The 22,145-nt window shown below is 36.1% G+C and overlaps 1 protein-coding gene across 9 annotated transcripts in view; it reads left to right on the top strand.

The window, feature by feature from the left end:
* Positions 1-2,988: 2,988 nt before the first annotated feature.
* The window catches only part of LOC115214302 (teneurin-m), a 517,371-nt gene continuing 498,214 nt past the window's right edge, over positions 2,989-22,145 (top strand). For 5 of the 9 annotated variants that reach the window (XM_029783461.2, XM_029783465.2, XM_036505137.1 and 2 more), the window contains exon 1: positions 2,990-5,228. The gene's annotated coding sequence lies outside the window, so the exon portion shown is untranslated. Of the gene's footprint in view, positions 5,229-22,145 lie in introns of all 9 variants that reach the window. The other 4 variants (XM_029783463.2, XM_029783466.2, XM_029783467.2 and 1 more) reach the window with 4 other exon arrangements.

Genomic DNA, 22,145 nt, shown 5'->3' with positions numbered 1-22,145 from the left:
GTATATAAAGCTGCAAAAATAGTGAAAAAAAAAACTGCTTCTTAGTTTCACGTTCGCGTTTGTCGAACATTAGTGAGCAAGAAAAATCTTTGAACTTTTACTGTCAATACCTCAAAATGTAAGATTTCTTCCTTGAAGACGGAGGCTCATCTCATCCGACGATGGGATCAATCTACAAACATTATTTTGGACCACTGAACTCCCAGAAACAGCTGTTGGATTCGTAATACTTTTGTTTAAACCCTTTAATTCTTGATATCATTTCTATTCTATGTGAGTCAGACCTTTTTGTCTGTAAACATACAAACATTTTCCATTTCATATATTTGACATACTCTGTATATTGTCCAGCCTTGCTTGCATATCCTTAGATTTACTTCTCTGCCCGTTCAAGTTCAAACCTTTTGAGCACTGCTAAACTTATTCTATACGGAGAATATTCGATTGTCATCTATTATATATATAAAGTAACACAATGAAATAAAAAATCGAGGACTGAAAGATTTCAGAACATTTATAAAGAGGTCTTACAGCTGTTTCTGGGATATTTTATATATCCCTTCATCAGAAACGGTATATATATATATATATATAAGCAACAAGGATATCCAGAGGTAATGCAGTACGATCGTTTCATTCAACTCCATTTAATTGAACAATGCAATCATTACATCAATTTCAAATGTAGAGCAATCTTCAGCTGCAGAAAGACATGGAATTTAATTAAATTAAAACAGATGGGCACAGTAATGTTTGCATTGTTCAGTTAAATGGAGTTGCATGAAACGGTCGTACTGCATTACCTCTAGATATCCTTGTTGCTTATTTTGATTTTAATACCGTACTGAATTCTGGTGCCTCAACTTAAGTACCATATTCACCTGAATCTCTCTCTCTCTTTAAATATATATATATATATATATATATATATACACACACATACGTATTCCACACGTGTCGACGAGAGGGGTAGTCCGCAATATCATTAGGAAAAGAGAACTAAATTTATTAAATGACACAGGTGTGGAACACTTGCATTCAGGACATTTAGTTTCTATACCAACAATTCAATGACCGATGCACGTCATCATCTTCTGCCACTTCGGTGCACGTTGGCGCCATCCTCAATGTTAAAGTGTGAACTTGAATAAGCTGATGACGCAACGATCATTGAGTTCTTGGCACAGAAACTTAATTTCCTGACTGTAAGTTTTCATATGGGTCATTTAATGAAAATGTATATGCGTGTATATATATATATATATATATATATATAGTTAATCCAAACAAGAAAGCACAAAAAAACACAACGCGAGGACGTGGAACAAATATAGTATTATTGGACGCTAAGGAAAGAAGGAGGGTTTAACGTTTCGATCGGAGCTCTTCGTCGGAAACATAGGAGAAGGAAAGATCCAGAGAAGGGAAGACAGAGGAAAAAAATCGCCAACGGTACACATGAGGTCACATTTTGAAATATATATATATATTTACATCCATCCATCTAATATTGGATAAAATTTTCGAAAAAATTTTATCAATGGCCAGCATATTAAAATAATACTTTTAAAGGTTAAATTCATAAACAACTTATAAATAAGGGCAAACGAAAAAATTTCAGTGCCAAATATGCCGATAAATTATATAGTTATTGACGATTAAGTCTATTTCGGCATATTTAGTATTGAAATTTTTTTCTTTTGCCCTTGTTGTGTGCATATATATATATATATATATATATATATATATAAACTTAGATATGTTTATTGGTCCAGGCCATGTCTAACTTAATAACACCACCTGATAGGATTATCTAAATCCTCATGCATGCACACACACGCGCGCACATATGTTGATGTATGTATGCATGAACAGGTTTGGTGAATGTCAATGCAGAAAGTCTCGGAGCTTGATTCATTCTCTAACTTTTGCTGATTATTAATAAAAATTGCATGTATATATAATGTATGCGTATGTGTATATATATATGTATATATACGTGTGTGTATATATATATATATGCGCGTGTGTATATATATAAATATGCATATATATGTACACACACATATGCCATATAAATATATATATACTCTTTACTCGTTTCAGTCATTTGACTGCGGCCATGCTGGAGCACCGCCTTTAGTCAAGCAAATCGACCCTGGGACTTATTCTTTCTAAGCCCAGTACTTATTCTATCGGTCTCTTTTTGCCGAACCGCTAAGTGACGGGGACGTAAACACACCAGCATCGGTTGTCAAGCAATGCTAGGGTGACAAACATAGACACACAAACACACACACACACACACACACACACACACACATATATATATATATATATATATATATATATATAATATATATATATATATATATGTACGACAGGCTTCTTTCAGTTTCCGTCTACCAAATCGGCATTGGTCGGCCCGGGGCTATAGCAGAAGACACTCGCCCAAGATGCCACGCAGTGGGACTGAACCCGGAACTATGTGGTTGGTTAGCAAGCTACTTACCACACAGCCACTCCTGCGCACATATATATAAATATATATATATATATACGCATATACATATATATAAACATATATACACATACATATGTATGTACATGTATACACACACAAACACATAGATACACGCTTCACACATATGAGTGTGTGTGTGAGTGAGTCACAATGTGAGAGAGAGAGAGAAATCTAACAGTTGTGATGGCCTGTGAAAAGAGTGAACGTTGGACGACTCGAAGTGGAGAGGAGAAGAAAAAAATGCAGTTAGTATTAGAAGAGAGGTGAGAGGTCATAGTAGGAAATACTGGGCTGTGATTGGCTGAATCGATTGTGGCTTGCTGATTCTTGAAAAAGCGAGAACGTGGAACCCAAGCTTGACCGAAACAGCAGCAGCAGCAGGCAACACACACAGCATCACCATCATCACTAGCAGCAGCGGCTGCATCAGTTGAAACAACAGCAGCAGCAGTAGTAGTAGTAGTAGTAGAAGCAGCAGCAGCAGTCGGTACTTGCTGACGAAAGACTGCACTTAGTTGTGCTGACAGTTAAGGAAGGAAAATTTATATTGGAAAAAAAAGGAGGAAAGAAAAAAAAAGCATAACATACACCCCCATCCCCCGCATACACACACTCATGTACACAAGAAGGGGGTAGGAAATATTGAAAAGAAAAAGAAAAAAGAAGGAAAAAGAGAAACAGAAGAAAGAAATCCGAACCAACCAAACAACCGAAAGAACTGCACTAATTTCTAAAGCAAGAAATTCTTAGACGTGTAAGGAATTACCATTAATACCACTTCAACTATTACTACTGCTACAAATAGAATACGGTAATTATTGGTACTGAAAGTATCATAACAAAATTGATGATAAAACACAATTTTAAGTAGTAACCACAACAGTACTATTATTATTATTATTACTGAACCGAAAGCGAAGAAGTGGATATTTGAAGTGAAATATATGCATTTTATACACACAAGCATACACATACCTCTAAATATAAAACATATATATCCATCCACGAAAAATCTATCTAGATATATTTCGATATGTTATTAACTAAAGCAAAACAGCAACAGGAAGAATAGAAAACAAGAGTAATTTTAACAGCAACTGAAGCCTGTGAATTTCCTTGGCTATCCTAAAGCTTCCTACATATTCATTCAGTATCTCTCTCCACCACCACCCTCTCTCTTTCTTTTATATATATATATATACAGAGAGAGAGAGAGAGACAGGATTTCATAACGAACTGTAGTGTGTTTTACACTTATTCTACTTCTCCGGCTGGTGAAGAATACACAGCCACCAGTTAAGTCGTTTTTGCTGTTAAAAATCTTTATTTTTCAGCTCCTACAATTTTTTTTTTACCTCCTACAACCAAGGAAGGACCTTACTACGCGACACATTTCTCATTTACCAAAGATCTTGGGACTTTAGATAATTATTCTACCAAAGGATATTTTCTGCGTTGCTTTTTCGATTCACAATTATTTTTTTTTACATATAATCACTCACACACATCGACACACGCACACAATAAAACACTTGCAGACATGCATACGTAGATCAACACATAGATGGAGCTACATCAGTATAAGCCCACATGAAATAAATACACATACTACCGGAGACATAAACCTACATACTTGCCTCTGTCTAGTAATCTATTCTCTCTTTCACACACACACATTCTTCCTCTGATATACATATATATACACACACACACATATATATATATATACATATATATATAAAATATCGTTTTAACAACAAATTAAGAACACAGTTTTCTGGAGGAATATATTGGATGTATAGTAATAACATACACCTGTATAAATACAGGCACATGTATGTATATAGAGGCATGTGTATATGATATGGAAGGAAGCAACCGACAGCCAAAATATCGGAGAGTCACTAAGCCTCGCATGACACGGCCATAAAAATCTAACGTGCAAAACGTCTCAGCACTTTTGTCTCTGAGTCCGAGTGCTTCTGCTGCAAAGTGCACGTGCCTGTATGTTAGATGCATGCACATGCCTATTTGGAGGCGTGTGTGCATGTGTATGAATGAGTGGATGTGCGTGGGCATGAATGAAATTGCCTTCTCGTATTTAGTGTGTATTTAAAAGGCGTGTCGCTACCATTTACATACATACATACATATATACATACATACATATATATATATTGATGGTATAGTTATGTGTGTTTACGCAAGTATATATAATTAAAATCTAACGTAATTGAAATACTATATTCTGTCTCTGTGTGAATCTATTCATAAAATTTATATAGAAATGGAGAGGAAAAAAATCTCGTTTACCCCGGATCTATGGAACATGTATTGTACCAAGTTAAACAGATGAAGATGTCCTACTCATCACATTGTTGATATTTTTTTCAACCACGGATTAATATTTATGGAGAAAAAAAAGAAAAGATAAAATACGAAAAAAAAAAAAAAGAAATTAAATTCCACTCCAAAATACCGTCAGGATGAAACAACAACGACGACAATAAAAAAATTAGGAAAAGCAACATCTAGTCTAACACTATCACAAGTGTAACAGCATTATTACACCACATTGTAACACGAAGACATAATTCTTATTAGTATTGCTGTTGTTCTAAATGCAACTACAGCAGTGATAAAATATATTCCAAATAATTTCTGTGATTATCCTGCGATACAATCTATTCCCAACTCGGACCATGTAAGTAGCACCGTTATTCAATCTCTCTCCTATTTATCTTTTGCTTTGTTCATTAATGCTGTGTATGGTTATTTATTATTGTATGTCTCCGAAACTTTTCAGCATACTTAACAAATTATAGCATTGAACGGGTGCTTTATAACTCCCATTAACACAAGTAACACAATGTGTGTGTATGTGGGTAGATATTGTGGCGTATTTAGGCGTCTAACCGATACGTACCAGGATTACAACAGCAAACTCGACAACGTGATTTGAACCTTGTAACTGTCCCTTTGCTGGAAACCCTATTACCACACACACACACACACACACACACACACACATTGGAATGTGTGAGAATAAAAACAAACGCTAGAGCTATATGGGTGGACGTGTTTACATTATCTTTCGGGTTGTTTATAAATCTGACGGTGAGTGTTTAAATAATAACGTAGAAATATTGGTTGCTTCATGCAAAGAAAATGAAACGTCCAACTCGTTAAATGTGTAAATTCTTTTTGCGAAGACAACAGCTACAAAAATCTAGACCAGCTTTGTGAAAAGTTGTTGGTTTCTAACAGGACTTTGGTTTATGTGGCCGCTCGCCCTACTTGCAATAAAATGCATGTCCTGCCCAAACCACATTCCACTAGGTTAAAAAGGACACATTCTGTAAATGGAGTCCAGTGTACTCTAGTATTAGGGGATAAAAAAAAGGGCGATAGGGACGATTTGTTTGAATATTTATAATCATTATTGTACTCGACTGGGGTTAACCCGAGGCCAAAATTTTTGTGGGGTGGATATATTTGCATCTGTCTATTAGTATGTGAGAAATAAAAAAAAAAGCGTGTGCATGCACATGGATGATAGACAGAGAGATATTCGATCTGAGTGAGTGTGCGTAGAAAGAGAGAGAGAGAGAGAGAGCATTGGCATACGTATTACGTGAGCACTGTTATTTACTAACGTGTAATTGTCACCTTAATTACGTGAAGACACGTGGCTGTTGGTGCACACAGGTGCAGCTGTCTGTGCATTTTGAATGCACATTCTGTGTAAAAATTGTTGACATCAATGTGTCAACAATGGTTTAGATATGGAGATAAACCAACAGGTACCGCCTCATAAGAAATGATGCCAGCTTTGCTGTTTACCAGAGGCTTGTCGCTTTTATTAAAAGAAAAATAAATTCAGAAATGCAAACAATATATATATCTCGGCTACAAATGATTGGATATAGATGTGTGTGTGAGTGTATATATATATATATATATATATATATATATATATATATATATATATAACTGTATCTCAGTTTTTGTACGCTAGGCCACTTGGTGTTTTAAATTGACGTTATTAATTAATATTCAATTTTTTTCACCCTTATTGTGATTTTATATATATAGATATATAACTTGTGTTTGTTATATGTATGTGCATATATATTTAAATTGTATATGTATATATGTGTCTGTGTGCGTATAGATTTATGTTTGTGTGAATATATATGATTATACGCATATGTATACAAGTGTATATATGTGGATATATGCATCTGAATATGTTTATATTATATAGATGATCCTCGTAAACGCTTGCATGCGTGCAAGTGTGGGTGTGCATATATGAATATATGTACAAATATGGAAATGCATGGATATATATATATATATATAAATGCATATATATATATATATATATATATAAATGTATGCATATATATATATATATATATATATGTATATATATATATATATATATATACACACACACACACATATTTCTAGCTGTGTGCAAGTGTATAATTTGTAAATACGTATGCGTATAAATATATATAAACGTATATATATATGTGCAGATAGAGAGAAAATATATACATATACATGCATATATAATGTGTGTATAGAATAAACTTTGGACATAGAAAATGTATTGGAGTATACATATATGTATATCTTGTATATATATATATATATATATTAAATATATATGTATATATTATATGTATATATTATAAATCCACACACATATATGTATGTATGTTTATAAAACAGCCTATATAATAATGCATATGTATGTGCGTATCTTGTATATATGTTTATATTTAAAAACATAAAATGTATGTGTGTGTACATGCTATAGTTTCCATATACGGTATATTACATCTGTGTGTGTGTGTATGTGCTTTACGTATGTGTTTGTATTATATATCATTGCCGCTTCTATTCTATTATTAGTTTTGGCATTTCGTCCATCTTTACGTTCTGGGTCCAAATCTCCCCAGGTCGGCATCATCTTTTATCCTTTTTGGCTTTGACTCCATTTTTCATCTTCTCGGTGTCGATAAAATGTGCACCAGTCGAGCACCGCGGTCGACTTAATCGACATATCCCGAAATTGCTGGCCTTGTAACAAAATTTGAAGCCAATATTAGTTGACTAGGTTTGTTCTTATTCACGGTAGAATTTTTGGGTAACGGGTTAATACCTGTGACCTTAGGTATTTACAATAGTCTTTCAGGTGCTTAAGACCCTCCTGCTAATCTTCCCTCTCCTTAAGAAGCAAACTTCTTGTAGAAGCTATACAGGACATTCTATTATTATTATTATTATTATTATTATCATTTTTAGAATGGCCAGTGTGAATGGGCCTACTCTAAGCATGTACCTGTAGACAAAGTGGAGAGGGTGCTTATCCTAGTGGCCAGGACTGCCGTGGATTTGTGGGGTCTCCGCGAGCAGTCCAGGGAGGTCTCCATCTTTTGGAGAATTTTGTTGTTACAATCGATTGTTTTTCATTATTTACACGGATTTCATTTGACATGGCTTTCATGTAACCCACCCATTCTGCTTGTCCTGGGCTGTCCACTATGCATCTTTTCTATGTAAAAGTTTTATGGTTAATAGTTATTATTATTTTGGTTTGTCTCAGAATCGGTCTTATTCCTAATAGGATTTAGCTGAGCAGCGGCTTACTACATGTAACCCTAGGTACACAGAAGTTTTCAGCAGACTTTCAAGGGCTTACAACTCTCCTGATAATCCTTGCTGTCACTTCGAGACAAACTTCATGTAGGAACTCTACCAGGCATTCTATTACAATCTCCTTCAGTCATTTGTCTATATTTTGACTTACCAATTATTATAGGCACGACCTTTACTGTTCTCATGCTCCAAATTCTTCCTATTTCAAATTTTAAGGAATAGTATTTTTTGTTTTTTCCTCCTGTTTCTGTACGATCCTAGAATCAAACGGGTATGATGGGTCGTTCTGTAAGTAATTTTGCTTTTGCTTATTTTCAATTATGTCCCGTCAATTATTTTCTAACTTCTTGTCCGTTTGAGTACGAAAGTCTACTAAATCCTACATTTCTCCGACTCCAGTTCTCTTTCGACTCGATTACTTTACCAAGTGTAACCATCTTCAAATTCCCATTTCTGGTACAGTTTCCAGTGTAAAACTTTTACAACCTCCATTTCTTCTTCTTCGTTGTTATTAACTTTGGACTGATTCTTCTGTCCTGCACCCACCCTATATAAGCAATGGAAAATGGACAGAAGCCCGACTTAATGCTGGTAAACCTCCATTTCAACATATCCAACCACACAAATTGCAAAATCTGTAACTCAGAGTCATTTACAAACAGCGTAGGGCGAAGAAAGAACTGTAACAGAATTAAATTTGGGTTAAATTCATTCTTTGTCTTACACACACGGCTTAGTAAAAGTGGTTCAATTAGTGTCCATTATTCTCTTTAGAGCCTCTATTAGCAGTGGGAGGAAGAGGAAAATGTAGCATCAGACCTGTTTGTTGGCCCGAATGCTTGCGATAGAGTGGATTCCATCAAAGACATCCAAAGCTTTAGATGCTGAAGTTAAACTGACTGACAAAACCACCGCAACCAGCTTCTCCATGTCTTCTGTCTACGAAGACCTTTAATACAATTCTGTGGCCGATCCGATGCTGACACAGAAGGCACCTGCCAAAGGGCTTCCGAATGTAACCCCAGACGAAGTAGGTGTGAAATGAAATTTTGACCCTCATAGCTATGTGTGCGCGCGCGCTATAATAAAGACAATTTTACACTAGATTTAAGAATTATTCAATACATTTGGTACAAATTTTTCCTTTAACTAGAATCATGGCTAAACACACTGAAATTTCGAAGTCCCTGTCAATACCATTCTTGTGAATGAATTATAATAAATGTGTGTGTGTGTGTGTGTATACAACAATAATAATAGAATTTATTTTGCTCCTTCTCTATAGAAGCCACACTAAATACATATACTTCAGACAGGATGGGATGATATCGGTCTGTTGCAGGATTACTCAACGTGAAGTGTTTTGTTCAAGAACGCGACGCATTGCCTGGTCGAGGGATCGAAACTACACTCTTTCAATCAAAAGTCCAACACTACGTTACGCGTTTACACACATGAAACAAAATTTGAAATATGTACATGCACAAACTCGTAATATACTCCACCCATGATGCACAGCGATATGTTTATCTCTGAGAGTTTCTGCTTTTCTAGGTTCCAATGCCTTTTGAATCCGTCTGTGCATCTAAGTTTTTTTTCTTTTCTTAGTGTGCATCCATCTGCGCGTGCGCATGTGAATGTATGTATTGGTGTTGCATAATTGTCATCTGCAACAACTTAAAAAAAGACGGTTCAATTATAAACGCATTGTTGATCATTTCTTAGTCTAATACTACTACTACTACAGCAAAACACAACTAAACTAGCTCCGTGAAAACCACTGGTATTAATGTATAGTGCGCTACATTGAGAGCGGTATATTACTGGTGTCGGCCATATTTCAGTCAATTCAACACTGTCTTAAATTTGAAATTAAAATGTCAAAGGGCCTGGTCAAAAACTGTATGTGCATGTGTGTGTTGTGTATGTGTTTTGTGTGTGTGTGTGTCATTCTCCTAGAGCTCTAGGAATAACAATAATAATGAGAATCCTTTCTACTATAGGCACAAGGCCTGAAATCTTTGGGGAGGGGACTGGTCGATTACAGCGACCCCAGTGTTTCACTTTATCGACCCCGAAAGAATGAAAGGAAAAGTCGACCTCGGTGGAATTAATAATAATAATAATATAATAATAATAATAATCGTTTCTATTGTAGGCAGAAGGCCTGAAATTTGGTAGAGAGGGGAATGAGTCGATTACATTGATGACAGTGTTCAACTGGGACTTATTTCATAGACTTCGAAAGGGTGAAAGGCAAAGTCGACCACGGCGCTATTTGATCTCAGAACGTGAAGACACGAAATACCGCAAAACATTTTGCCCGGTGTGCTAACCACTCAGCCAGCTCACTGCATTACAAAGTAGTAAAAATAATTTCTAACACAGAAAGAAATCTTCTACATGTAAGTTTGACGCTAATTACACTAAGTCTGACTAATTGTTATCTTCATCGATTGATAAGCAACTTCCACCTTTGTCTTGCTCAATGTCAAACACAACATTATCGGTAACTTCGTCAACAATCACAGTACCATTGTCCTCCATCCCAGATCTCCATTGTTTTAGGAGAGATATCACCGTTTATCCTTCTGTGGATCGGGTCACCATTAGTGACTTGACTGGTAACAACCTTCAAGGACAAACATCAATGTGAAATCGTTGCGGTGTTAAGTGTAGAAGTTCATACAACGACACACGACAAAGTAATTTGGTCCGTTCAGCGACCATTATTTGTTCCATATTAATGTAAATAATGGTTTCTTTTATCGACGGAAGAGGAATCATTACAAAACCCGTCGCCGGGGTGGAGACCATAAAATTATACAGGGGGCAATGGAAGGCGCCTTTAGGATACAAAATGGAAAACGTTTCGATAGATGAGAAGACCAGCTGGAGCTAATCAAGGGACCCCCAAAGTTTCTGGATTGTAATTAGGGACTAGTTTGACATATTGGTTTACTTTGAAGGGATTCTTATCAGATGAATTCACCCAGAAATATGAGCAAAAAGCGGTACAGTTGATCTTTAAGGACATTCTGAAGTCTTCATAACAGTAAGGAAGTTACTGCTGCTGCTGCTGTTGTTGTTGTTAAGCAACAAGACGGGTAAGGGTGATTAGGTGATGATCTTGGCTTAGGGGCGGGAGACCCCAGACCTTGGAGAAAAAAAAACTTTGGTTGTCTTGTTGTAGTCGAGGGTGCTTCGTTGACGCCCGACACCACTGGAAGGTGACCCTCGAAGTCGCTGGAAATGGAGATCTCCAGGTCCAAATTCTTGAATGGCTGCTGCTGTTGTTGTTGATGATGATGTTTCTAATTTCGGTTCAAAGGCATTTGGGTAGGGAAAGAGCTTAATCGATAACATCGACTCCAGTACTTAACTGATATTGCGTTTTATTGACCTTAAAGAGATGAAAGTCAAAGTTGACCTCGGCGGGATTTGATCTCAAAACGTAAATATTCGTAAGAAATATCAGTCTCTTGTAATTTCTGCAGATTTTTTCTCATCTTGTTTACTTGGGGAATCGCCTTAAAGGGCTGATTGATAAAATCCACCCGAGTTCTTACTTTTTAAGTTTTGTACTTGTTCTTGCCGGTCTCATTTACCGAACCGCTATATCACTGAGATGTGAACAAACCAGAACCGGTTATCAAATGTTAGTGTGGAAGCAAAGAGAAACAAAAAACACATACAGACACACACATATACATATGTGATGGGCTTCCGCACAGTTTCCGCCTATCATATTCACTCATAAGGGACTTCTTCAGACGCATTCGGATTGAACACGAAATCACATGGTTTCAAAGCGAGCTTCTTCGCTACACAGCCATTTCTGAATTTTCAAATAGCTTATTTGGAGAAATGCAATTTATTCATTGTACTCACGTCTGCAAAATATGAAGCAAAAAGGCTTCTGCTTTATGTTCAAAATTGATTTTTTTTTCTTCGCGCGTCACCGAAAACAAAATGGTCATAATTCACTCTCCAAAGCAAGTGGAATAAAAGTTCAAAGACGGAGACACGAGATAAAAAGGGTCATCCTTTGTTCAAAACGAAAGATGGCCTATAGAGCGACGGATTTACTTAAAAACTTTCAGCTTTTACTCTTTTACTTGTTTCAGTCATTTGACTGCGGCCATGCTGGAGCACCGCCTTTAGTCGAGCAACTCGACCCCGGGACTTATTCTTTTGTAAGCCCAGTACTTATTCTATCGGTCTCTTTTGCCGAACCGCTAAGTAACGGGGACGTAAACACACCAGCATCGGTTGTCAAGCAATGCTAGGGGACAAACACAGACACACAAACACACACACGCATATATATATATGTATATATATATATATATATATATATACATACATATATATACATACATATATACGATGGGCTTCTTTCAGTTTCCGTCTACCAAATCCACTCACAAGGCTTTGGTCAGCCCGAGGCTATAGTAGAAGACACTTGCCCAAGGTGCCACGCAGTGGGACTGAACCCGGAACCATGTGGTTGGTAGACAAGCTACTAACCACACAGCCACTCCTGCGCCTATTAACTTATTTCGGTTGTTCGACTACAATTTCTTCTACCATAGGAAACGACTTTACTTTGATAGGCTAAAAAACATTTTCTCTGGTAAATCTATTATTCACCACTTAACTATTTGCTGAAATCGAAAATAATGATAAATACATCGTGGAATGTTCTTTATCGTGATTAAAATTTCCCTAAAAACCTATCATTTATCACTTTGTTTATGTATGAGGAAATTTTGGCAATGGCATTTCAAATATGTTGCGTTAATATTGTGGAGAAAATTATTATTTAAAACGTCCTTCAGATATTCATTGTGTACCTCAAGTATTACCAACGTAGATATTCGTATTCACAGACGAGAGAATTTTCGTTTTCACAACCTACCATAAAAGCAACAAAGTCTCTTCAGATCGACAGAAAGACACATTATGATGTAAAGAGAAACTTGTCTAAGGAATTTGTTTACGGAGAAGTCATCTAAGTAAATGTAAATATTGTGCAATGTAATACACTGAGTTTGCAGAAAATGAAATAAAACACTTTAAAAATAAGCATTTTTACTTAAACCACTTAAACCATATTAAAAAGTTATTTCTTAAATATTCACCGAAAAAGAAAACCTAAATTTCAATTATTTACCTAATTAAAAAGCACCCAAATATAAGCTTCATTTTTTTGTTTTTAGAAATGAAAACAGAATTAAGGTGAATAACTTTATAATTCCTTAAATGATTCTTTGTATTGAAACTGAAAATATTTTCTTCCAAGGGAAACATTTTAAGTGAACAAATGAGTTAAATTTAGCAACGAGTGCAGTAGTAGTAGTAGTAGTGGTAGTGGTAGTGATATGATGCTGTCTCATGGGAAAAAAAACCCCAGCTCGTTTGTTAAGTACAGTTAATTCTTGGTGGTGGTGGTATAAACAGTCTATTGCAAGATCAAAAGCAGTGAAAAACTTGTTTAAGCACCTGCTCTGGTCATATTCACCAGCAAACGGCTGAGGGCGTCTTATGATCTTCCTAATTATGATCTTCCTGTCTAATTTCAACAGAACTGTATTCAGGACGACGGGCTTCTGTTTCAATGCATCACCGCATATTTTAATCATTTTATATGGAAGGATCAAAAGAGAATGTGGCCACGATTTTTTGCAAGCGTCACCCCCAGTGAAAATGATTATGCAACAATCTGCATCCACAGTTTCATGCATATAAACCGGAAAATAGACACTCAAACAGCTATAAAGGTGCTGGGGTGGGGGTGTCGTCTGCGTGTGTCTGTCTGTCTCTTTGTGCGTCTTCTGTCTGTCTGTCAGTCTGCCTGTGTCATGTGTGTGTGACCCAACCGGTGTTGGTATGTCATCTATTTCTTTACTACCCACAAGGGGCTAAACATAGAAGGGACAAACAAAGACAGACAAACGGACTAAGTCGATTGTATCGACCCCAGTGCGTAACTGGTACTTATTTAATCGACCCCGAAAGGATGAAAGGCAAAGTCGACCTCGGCGGAATTTGAACTCAGAACGTATAGCGGCAGACGGAATACCACTAAGCATTTCGCCCGGCACGCTAACGTTTCTGCCAGCTCGCCGCCTTGGTATGTCATCGCCGGTGTTGGTATGTCATCGTCCCAACAAAGCGGTTGGGCAAGAAAGAGTTAAACAATGGGAGTCAACTTGCACGCCTGATTCGTTTTCAGAATTTCACACTTCTCTCCATGGTTGTAGTCAGTTCGATGACTGAGACAAATACATGTGTGCAGAAAAACACACACACAAACCTTTTAAATTTATTTATGAGCTGTAATAGGATTTATGATATATATTATACAGGAGTGGCTGTGTGGTGAGTAGCTTGCTTACCAACCTCATGCTTCCGAGTTCAGTCCCACTGCGGGTAAGTGTCTTCTGCTACAGACTCAGGCTGACCAAAGCCTTGTGGGTAGATTTGGCAGACGGAAAGTGAAAGAGGCCCGTCGTGTTCACCTTCGAAACGTAGAGTAGATGAAACCATGGCGACTGAAGAAGGGTTTTTCCTTGTGTTATTTGTCCTGTACTCCATTTTTGTTGTTGTTTAAAAAATGTCCAGTTCCTTGGGTTTGTGTCTGTTTTTGTTTCTCATTGTGTTCGACGTTTTTTTGGTGTCCTGTACTCATATATACGTGTATATATACATATAGATGTAGGTACGTACATATATGTATATATGCATATGTTTTATTTATTAATATATTATATATATAATATATATATATATATATATATATATATGTGTGTGTGTGTGTGTGTATTTATCCTCCACAATCGCTTGACAACCAATGCTAGCGTGTTTACGTCCCTGTGACTTGGCGATTCGGCAAAAGTAACCGATAGAATAAGTATTAGTCTTACAAAGAATAAGTCCTGGGGTCGATTCATTCGGCTGAAGGCGGTGCTCCAGCATGACCGCGGTCAAATGACAAAAATGAAAGAATTATATATATATGTGTGTGTGTGTGTGTGTGTGTGTGTGTGTATATATATATATATTTATATGAGTATGTGTGTGGATATACTGTATATACATATACACATATATATATTTATATATATGTGGATATACTATGAAGTCCACAGGAGCGCTGTATTCGATGAACTTGGTTCAATAAGGGGCGACTTCTTTTTGTTTTATATATTTATGTATTTATTTCAAACCTGGCTTTGCGATCTTTGTGCGCGCCCGCGCGATTTCTTTCTTTTCTGTCGCTGTTACTTCGCTCTCGGCAAAGTAGGAGATCGATAAAATATGCACCAAACTTAAAAAGACAAAATAAACGGAAGTGAATTCGGACTCTGATAGTGTTGAAGGCAACGACCCAACATGGCCGTTGTCGGATGGTTTACACCACTGAAAGAACACACACATATATATGTATGTAAATATATGTGTATATATATGTGTGGTGTGTATATATATATATATATATATATTGTACATATGTGTATGTGTATATATATGTATATATATTGTACATATGTGTATGTGTATATATATGTATATATATTGTACATATGTGTATGTGTATATATATGTATATATATTGTACATATGTGTATGTATATATATATGTATATATATTGTACATATGTGTATGTATATATATATATATATATATATTGTACATATGTGTGTATATATAGTATATCCACATATATATAAATATGTGTATAGGTAAATATGTGTATATAGTAAATAAATATATGTAAATACATAGTATATACATATATACGTATATATACATATACATAATTGCATATATGTATATGTGAGTGTACATATATATATATATATATATATATATATATATATGTACATGCATATATATATGTGTATATAAATATGCATATACATACACACACACACACATTAAATATTTATATAATTATAATCTTATGTCACTATCTTGTTACTTCATCTCATTTTTTCGTTTCTCACACTCAACGCTCGCCTCCTCCACCTCCCTTCTCTCCACCACCCGTCTCTCCCTCCGCCCACTCCCCACCTTTTCAATTCTCTTCATATAAAAAGTCATTTTATACATATAAACCCTATACAAAAACGTGCAGCTGCCATAGCTTGCTGGTGTTTTCACTACTACTACTACTAAATACCAGTTATGTACTGGGCACTCAGGTGATTGTTTCCACACTGCATCCTAATTTAAGAACAGACTTCATCATTGTTGTTATTGTTATTGTAGTTCTTCATTTTTTTTATCATTATTATGATTATTATTACTGTTGTTATTGCCTTTCATCCTTTCGAGGGTCGATAAACTAAATACCAGTTACGCACTGGTGTCGATGTAATCGACTAGTCGGATCTTTTCGGTTTGAACGGCAGTTTTTTCTAGCGGTGTCATATGAAATTGTCACCCATAATTATGACCCAAGTATCGATCTATTGCATTTCAATCTCTTTTAGGGTTAGGGGTGGGGGAGGGTATCTTTTTTTCTTCACAAATGTAAATAGACCCAATCTGTTTCTTAAACGAGGGACATATTCATACGGCACAGAATGTTTTCACCTCAATAGACGGTCATTGATTGGTTGAAATTGCCGAAATGCAAGAAATTAAAGACCAAATATCTTACAAACCATAGAATTTTCTCAATAAAGCCAAGAGAAAAAGATGTTTTATAAACACATTCTACCAGTATACGAAGTTAAAAATTTTTTAGTTACCTAGAAATTATGTTAAAAACTACCGTTCAAACCGAAAAGATCCGACTAGTGTCCTTCTCCAAAATTGCTGCCCTTGAGGCAAAATTTGAAACTTGTATCAATGTTATTATAATCATTATTATTTAAGGCGGCGAGCTGGCAGAATCGTTAGCACGAATGGACGAAATGCTTAGCAGTATTTCGCTTGTCACTATGTTCTGCGTTCGAATTCTGCCGAGGTCGACTTTACCTTTCCTCTTTTCGGGGTCGATAAAGAAAGTGCCAGTTTAGGACTGGGATCGATGTAATTAACTCATCCCCTTCTCGAAATTGCTGGCCTGCTGCCAAAGTTTGAAAGTATTGTTATTAATATTTGAACTCATTTGGGTTTGAACGCTAATGTATCAAAATCGCTCGACCTGCAACAGAACGCAACTAAATCTCCTTCAAATCAGGTTTTATTCTCTTAGATAAGAATACACTAGACGTGTGGTGTGTGTGTGTGTGTGTGTGATCGTAATAAGCACGTCATCAATGACCAGTTACAATTGTTTCAGCACCATTCTGTTTTTGACGCCATTGTACGCAACGTGTTGAATGTGAGCATGTTACATGGAACTTGTAGTTTTAAAGATAAGCGTGACACTTCATTAGATTTGCGCCCTTACATTGTGCCTCTGTAGATGAAGTGCCACTCTAGTGCTTTAAAACTTCAAATATTCATAACTTTTCACATTGAGCTTTTTATCCATGCGACGGCGTTAAAAACAATTCGTCGAGAGACAATTCTGATCGGTCAATAAAGATTTAATAAACTCTCTCTTTCTTTGCCGCCGCCGCTGCCTTTGGATTTCTGTTTCATTCTTCGCCAAACCCACACATTGCTTTTGATAGATGCAACACCTGGATATTCTGCACTGAAAGAATTCGATCTGACTTCAGATTACAGTTCAGAAGTATAGATTGCTTCAAAGTTCGGTTCGAGTGCTGCATTGGAAATACCAAATTTTTTACTAGCCTTCCAGGATCACGCGCGCGTGTGTGTGTGTGTGTGTGTGTGTGTGTGTGTGTGGAAATCGCGTGATGGTTGCAACAGGGACGTATTTGACCTTCGACCTACTTGACCAACGTAGACAACAGAAATTTCTTCTATAAAGAAAAAATAAATAAGTAAATAAATAAATAAATAAAAACACAATCCATGAAATCTTAAGGCGATTACGCAAGGGCGATGTGATGATGGTGGTGGTGGTGGTGATGGTGGTAGTCGTGGCGAAGCGGTGCAGGTTAGTTGGTTGTTGTGATGATAATGTGGATGCTGACTGGGATCATTAGGTGATGGTTGAAAATAATTCTGGTTAAGTGAATAATGGTGGTAGAGATGGTAAGGTGGAGGAGGAGGAGGAAATTTAAATCCAGCTTAATTTTCATCGAGCTATCCGATGGTAATAAGTCGTTCTAGCCATTGCCCCGATACTCATGTCTTTTAAGGATTTAGGGAGCACATTACCAAGCGTCTCCTGGGTGGTGGTTGGCTGCTATTTCTACCAGTAAGGAAGCAAAAGCTCCTCCTTAGGGCTTGATGATGATGATGTCCGTCAGTGAAAACGAAGATATCGACTCCGAGAAGAGGACACAGGAAATCAATTGGATGAGTGCGGAAGGGGGCGAAATCAGAACGTGAGCACACACACAGATGCATATAAGATAGATACATGCATAATATATATATATATATATATATATATATATATATATTATATATATACAGAGAGAGAGAGAGATACATATAGATACATATATATATATAATATATATATATTATAATATATATATATGTGTGTATATTTGTATGTATATATATATAGTTGCATATAGTTTTGTGTGAGTATATATTTGTGTGTGTTGAAGACATTGGTATTATGCAGTGACGTCCAGTTCGGTGATTGGTATATATGTGTATACGCAGATATACACATATATATATATATATATATATATATGTGTGTGTGTATGTATGTATCTCTATGTATGTAGGTAAACGATTATGTGTAAACATATATACGTGTATATGCATAAACATGTTTGTATGTATGCTTAAGTATATATATATATATATATGTCTGTGTGTGTGTATTGTGTGGTTATATATATATATATATGTACAAACACACACGCGCATATATATATTTGTGTTTGTTTGTATGTATGTGTAGTGCACGTGCACACGCGCGCACACACACACACACACACCACACACATGCAGAGCAGAAAATAGACTAAAACGAAACGAAGTAAAAAAGAAAAAAAAAAAAAAGGAACAGGTATTTAAATTATGTTGCCATGAATTGTCTCATTAAAATGTATCTACCTCCAAATTTAGTTGTTTTTTTTATTTAGCACAATATCTATTATTGCAAGCGCGTGCTGCGATACACACAGACAGCGATAGATGTACGTATTCCTTCGTACATCTATTCTATCTACCTCAAATCTGTCGGTCTTTCTATCCAAATGCTAAATCTTTCTACGAGTCTATCTCTCTCTCCCGTATACACACACTCACACACATTTCTCTCTCTCTCTCTCTCTCTCTCTCTCTCATTCCACATTTCTATTTTCTGATGTTCGTCCATCACCTTGCTATCTGTCAATTGGTTTCTTCATCTGTTTCTGCCTACTATCTACATCTAACCTACCTGTCTTTCTCTCTCCTGTCTATGAATACACACCTGTCTGTTTGTTTGTAACAACCTATGGACCTATCTGTCTGTCTGCCAGTCTGTCTGTGCACCCATACATGTATGTATCCCTCTTCAATCTATCCATTCCACTCTCTCTCTCTCTCTCTCTCTATCTCTATCTGTCTATCTCTCTATCTGTCTGTCTGTCTGTCTATCTCTTTATCTCTCTATCTATCTGTCTCTCTATCTATCTGTCTCTCTATCTGTCTGTCTCTCTATCTGTCTGTCTCTCTATCTGTCTGTCTATCTATCTATCTGTCTATCTCTCTATCTATCTGTCTATCTCTCTATCTCTCTGTCTATCTATCTATCTGTCTATCTATCTATCCATCCATCCATCTATCCATCCATCCATCTATCTATCCATCTATCTATCTATCCATCTATTTAACTATCTAGCTAGCTAGCTATCTGTCTATCTATCTATCTGCCTATCTATCTATCCTTCTACCTGTCTGCTTACCTGTTTTTCTATATCTCTGTTCATCTCTGTATATAATATTTCCCGATTCATCCGTCTCCCTGTCCTGCTGTCTGTCTATCCAGCGAGCTGTCTATCGGTATGCCGGACTATCAGTATATCTCTTAGTCTGTCTCTGTCAGTTAATTCATCAATCTCTCTCTCCCTTCTATGTCTCCCTCTCACTACCCATCTGCCTCAATATCTATCTGCTTATCTATCCGTTCTATCAATCTCTCCATGTCTTTCTAACAATTCTATTTTATCTAACCTTTTTATCTCCTCCTCTCACTCTCTTTCTCCCCTCTCTCTCTCCTCTCTCTCCGTCCATCTATCAATGTGTCTGTCTCTAGGCCTGTTCGCGTCTGTACTATGTATGCATAATATATATATATATATATATATATATATAGATATATATATATATATATATATATATATAATATATACTTTATTAAGCAGCAGAAAATTCAACAAAACCTGTTACTCTGAGTTTCCCGTTGCCGTTCATCGGACAGTTTTTGCTAGCATTGAATATATATATATATAACGGGAAGGTTTACGAAAATAAACAAAAGACGAAGGCAGGTGGAGTACAAACAAACAAATGTATTAGTATGGCGCTCAGGAATAGAAATAGAACAAGTCTTTTACGTTTCGAGCCTACGCTCTTCGACAGAAAGATACACAAGAAATAAAAGAGGAGAAACAAGGAGAGATATATGTAAAATATATATATATATAAAGGCATATGAACATATGTCTTCATATTCTAGTCTATAAGGCAATCTGGGGTTTTTTTTTCCTAGCGATATTTCTGTCCATTTGAATGTCTGTACATTTGTCGGACGTTCTGTTTCCATTATTAATGTAGAAAGATAAGGTAATAACTGCAAAACACAGTAAATTAGTTTGTATAAACGTATCCCACAGAGGCGCAGGGTTCCGGGTTCAGTCTAATTGATTGGCAACTTGGGCAAGTGTCTTATACAATAGATTCCGGCCGACCAAAGTCCCCTCATTCGAATTGGTAGGCGGAAAATGAAAGGAACCCGTCATATATATATATATCTATAATGTGTGTCCAACACTGCTTGAAAACCGGTGTTGGTGAGTTTACGTCCCCGAAACTTTGCTGTTCAGCATAAGCGACCTATAGAATAAGTGCTAGACTTCAAAAAATATTAGTCCTGAGGTCGATTTGTTGAACATTAAACCTTTCAGTGTGTTGCTCCAGCATGGCCGCAGTCAAATGACTGAAACAATTTCAAGAATATAAGAATATTTTTCACTCTATCCTCTATCTCTTTCTCTCCATTTCTGTCTATCTCTCTCTCTCTCAAATCCCACTCATTTCGCAATCTGTCGGTTGTCCTCCAAACCATACAGCTACAATCCCACACACACAATACATGTACGTGGAATACATTTCACCTCAATCATCTCTTGTTGCCCTTCCTTGCCCAGCCTTGCCTAACATCTATCCATCTAAATTTCTGTGCCTATCTGTCTGTCTACTCCTCTCTCTCAGCTCAGGTAGATACATATGTGTGTACGTATATATATATGCATGTATGTGTATATATATATAAATATATATATATATATGTGTATGTATGTATGTGTATATATGCGTGTGTAGACATGTGTAATATATATGTGTATGTATGTATGTGTATATATGCGTGTGTAGACATGTGTATATATATATGTATGTATGTATGTGTATATATGCGTGTGTAGACATGTGTATATATATATATGTATGTATGTATGTGTATATATGCGTGTGTAGACATGTGTATATATATGTGCATATATGCGTATAAATGTGTGCATAATTGCGTATATATGTGTATATATATATATGTGTATATATATATGTGTGCGTATATGTATGTGTATATTATGTATATATGTGTATATGTATATATGTATGCATATATGCATGTATATATTGTGTAATTGTATAATATGTATGCATATATGCATGTTATATGTG

The sequence above is a fragment of the Octopus sinensis genome, linkage group LG7 (assembly GCF_006345805.1).
Source record: "Octopus sinensis linkage group LG7, ASM634580v1, whole genome shotgun sequence".
Classification (NCBI taxonomy): Eukaryota; Metazoa; Mollusca; class Cephalopoda; order Octopoda; family Octopodidae; genus Octopus; species Octopus sinensis.
This window is presented reverse-complemented; position numbering and strand designations above follow the sequence as displayed.